We start from the raw sequence: 4,192 nt of genomic DNA, 5'->3' as shown, positions 1-4,192 counted from the left end.
TATATTTGTACTACAACAAGTGACACGTACCCACGTGACTCACTACAACAGGAAATGTACACAGACTTATAAAACCAAAGGCAGAGGAAAAAATCATCACATCAGGCATAAAACTGGTAAGTGACCTTTTTATATCAACATAAATTTATTTAAATAACTTTTCAAGACCAACAGGTAGAGTTCAAACTGGCAGCCCAGACAGAAAACAGAAATCTTCGCACTCAAGTTGATAAAAAAAGGGGAATCCCTGCAGTGTTCTGGTCCTGATCTTACTTCTTCCAGTAGTATGTGCAAATTTTTGCATATCCAACTATGGGGGCATCGAGCTGAATTACACCTTGGGCAAGGCAACCACCTTCCAGTTTGACCTGTGCAGTGTCATAGCGTGTGGAGAACACCAAGCCAGCTGGAGTGGGTATGATCTTTATTTGTGTGTGACGCATTTAACCAAAAAAGATGTATGGATAAATTGCATGCGCTAGAGGCCTGGTGCCCAGCCTGGAGCTCAGTGATCACCTATACTGGCCCATTTTGGACCCCAGACTACTCAGCCACGTACGCACATAAGCTACGGGACAGACTATCCCATGTCTCCCTCCAAAGGGGGCAACTGATTGGAAAAATTAACTAGAGATGCTGTACAGGGTCTGGCTGAGCAATTAGGACCTACCTCTCTGATGGCCATACAAAACTGCATGGCACTGGACATGGTATTAGCCGAAAAGGGGAGAGCCTGTGCTATGATTGGAGAAAAATGTTGTACTTTCATCCCTAACAACACTGCCCCAGACAGATCAGTGACCAGAGCACTGGAGGGACTGAGAAGACTGAGTAAGACCATGCACAAACACTCAGGCATTGAGAACCCCTTAGAAGAATGGTTTTCAAACATGTTTGGTAAATGGAAAACATTAGTAATCTCTCTGCTAGTGTCTATGGCTAGATTTTTAGGGATCATGGTGGTCTGTGGCTGTTGCTGTGTGCCTTGCTGTCATTCACTGGTGGTCAGATTCATCACCTCTACAATCGAGAAAGGTGGCAGTGAGCGCCCTCCTGCTTACCAAATGTACAGCCAGGGACGAGCCATGGAATTATCCTTAGTGGCCATTGCATCACTACTGGAAGAGGCTGACTCTTCCCGCCACCTTTAAAGTTGCCTGTTTTGCTAAAATGCTACATTGTATGTTTACCAAGAACGATGAGGGAAAGTTTCTTTTCCTGTACAGGTGGGGTCTGGGTCAGAAATGCTCTGTCGGGCTGTATCTGTGTGCCTGTTTGTCTCAGGTTGGGTTTTAGGTTGTCCCCTCTCTTGGATCAGTTTTGGCCCCCCATTTGGTGTGTCGTGCTCCCCTCCGGTGGTGGGCCCCCCTGCCGCTGGTGCATTGGTGGCTCTCAGAAGCTGGGGCTGGGTGGTGGGGTGTGTGCGGGCCCACCCTGGTGGCTGCCTGCGGGGGCCTGGGTGCCCTGGCTCTGTCAGGCCTCTGTTGGGGGGTGGTATGACCTCGGGACTCTGGGCTTGGTGTCCATGGCCGGATCCACTCTGGAGGGGCGGGTTGCCGGCGGGGTCTGTTGACTCGTCGCTACAGCCTCCTGGGGTTTCTGATTTGTGGTTGCTGGGGATCGCCCGAGGCTTCCCTTTGCTTCTCTCTCTGGGGGGTGCAGATGTCCCTGTTGGGGGACTCCCAGAGTTCCAGGCATGGGGACCGCTGTGTGTCTGTGGTTCCGGTCTTCCCTGTGTTACCTTTGTGTCCTGGGGGGATGGGTTTATGGGTCCCCACATCCACTATTGAACATTTTTATGGAGAAACCTTATAGTGATAAGCATGCTCACACAGGTGTTTAGATTCAGGTGTTTAATCAGATACACACTCAGTTGGGTTATGGTGGCCATCAAATATATAATGTATTACCATGTACTGTATAAAATACTTTCTAATGGTGTTATAAGTATCATTATATAAGTTGTTTGTTGTTGTGGTTTCTCGGTTTTGTCTTTTTTTTTCCCCCCGCAGGTTTAGAGGCAGACTTCAATGATGTTGATTTGTGTTCTTTTTATCACTCTCTCTCTCCTCTATTCCTATCTCCTTTACATTTTAACTCTTCTCTCACATTTCTGCTTTATCTTCTTTGTTTTTCGTCCCCGTGTCCATTAAATCTGGAACAAACCCAAAGCAAATTCTAATAAAATTTAATTTATATATCAAGTGGAGAATTAAGGCCAGCCATAATGCTCTGCTTGTGAAAGTAGATCTGTTGGGCATCCCTTTGACACTCAAACAATAATTCTAAGTGTCACAATGGCGGACAGGACAAGGGAAAAAAAAAAGAAATGACCACCGTCACAGAGGTGTGAGGTGATGTCCTGCTTTCCTCCTTAAAATGAACAGATGCCTCAGGGGGGTTTCCAGGACATGCAGAGCTACACCTATTCAGGGATGGATAGTTAGGAGTAATGGTCTCTTTCAGAGACCACAAGGGAGAAAATGTAAAGACACTCTTATCTGCAGTACTGTATTGCTCGATGTATCACAACTGTATCTTGTCCTTTATCTGTATCTGCTTGGCTTTTGGTTCTGCTTGCCTTTTGGTATCAACAACTACAGAGTGAACTAAGTCAGAGAATGTATTTAAGTTTTTTGTGTACGGGACATGAACTAACAGGGAGCTGCTGGTGGGTATGTCCCACCTGATGACAAGATCACCAAGTAAACTGGAATGGCAGAAGAAAATAATAAAACAACTCCATAAAAGGACTTCCAGGAAATGAAGCCATCAGTTTGAACTAGTTTAGACAAAGAACTTAAGAATGTGTGACACATCTCTGTGTGGAGTGTTTGTGTTTAAATACAGGAGATGCTGAAGCTCCAGTCAGACGTGTCTTGGGTTTTTGCTGTGTCTCTGTTGGTTTGGGGTAAGAGCGTCTCCTTTCAACTGAAAGCTTTAATAAACGTTGGTAATACTTTTAACTTGAATCTCTCTGACTGATTATTGTCTTTTCTCCATGTATCTCTGAACCAATGAGAGGAACAGGCTGAAAAGTCTGAGTTGTTGTGTTAATTTTCCTCGACACATCCATCCATCTATTTTCTTCCAATTATCTGGGGTTGTGGGGATTGCAGATTAAGTAGGGAGTCTATTACCAATTTATTCAAACTGTTTGAAACAAGCTTCAAGTAGTAAATCTGCGCAAATAAACCCCCTTCCCCCAGTCATACTGAAATGCATGGCAATGCTAATTTGACACTTTCAACACTAGTGGTAAAACTGGATTTGATGGGCAATATACCTTCTTGGTGATGTCCATGCCTCTGTAAGTATTTATTTAGAAAAAGTTTATATTGCAATCTATGCTTTAGTTGGGTGAAACCTACAATTTGATGCCAGAAAACAGCTGCTTGTGAGTCAGGAATAGATTGGAATGGGACATGTTTATATTTTTGAAAACAGCATACCCTTTATAATATTTGCTGAGAAAATGTGAAAATGGACAAGGTTATAATTTGTTTAAAATATTTTTCCCACTGTGGGATGTACATTTCCATCATGTGTTGATTCTCTGACTGAGGACCTACTGACAATACCCTGGTTGAGAGAAGCAACAGTTATATAGAACTGGGTCAGCCTAGAACAGATTCAAACCCTTAGTACTTGGCAACTTTTAAAAGAGCACTTTGTCCTAACATTTGATGCAAAGCACAAGATTGTGTGATCTTGACAGGTGGAACTATTTTATGAAATGTTAGGTAAAGTCACACTTCTACAATACAGCTTAAGTATTCTAGTGCAGTTGGCAAAATGTAATTGCTTACTCTAGGAAAATAGATGATGTGGATAAGATGTGGTTTTGCTTATTGGAACAAAAATAATCCAAGATGATGTCAGTGAAGACTCATTTCTGTATTTAACTGTGTAAACAGAAAATGAACAGATTGTTGCAAGGCTGTTTTACACCTAATCTACAATTTTTCAACAGCTGCCTGTGGGTCAGGAGGAGATTGGAATGCAACATGTTTTATATGTTATTTAATGTAATTGTAGTGGACTAGGCCTGATGTCGAAACCTTGACCTTAGGCACCTTGTGGGACAGAAACTGTCATTTCATTGATTTGAATCCAGAAATACAGGTTGACCCATCCTGAGACTTTCTTTCTTGAAAATTCAAGTGAAAGAACACTCTCTTTTCTATTATCA

The 4,192-nt window shown here is 43.0% G+C and overlaps 1 long non-coding RNA gene across 1 annotated transcript in view; it reads right to left on the bottom strand.

Moving 5' to 3' along the window:
- Positions 1-2,866: 2,866 nt before the first annotated feature.
- Positions 2,867-4,192, bottom strand: part of LOC119419299 — a 9,734-nt gene continuing 8,408 nt past the window's right edge. The window contains exon 3 of the long non-coding RNA XR_005187252.1: positions 2,867-2,878. This is a non-coding gene — a long non-coding RNA (uncharacterized LOC119419299). The remainder of the gene's footprint in view (positions 2,879-4,192) is intronic.

Source organism: Nematolebias whitei, chromosome 13 (genome assembly GCF_014905685.2).
Source record: "Nematolebias whitei isolate Nwh7 chromosome 13, NemWhi1, whole genome shotgun sequence".
In the NCBI taxonomy this organism is placed as follows: domain Eukaryota; kingdom Metazoa; phylum Chordata; class Actinopteri; order Cyprinodontiformes; family Rivulidae; genus Nematolebias; species Nematolebias whitei.
Note: the sequence above shows the minus strand (reverse complement) of the source record. Positions and strands in the feature narration are given on the sequence as shown.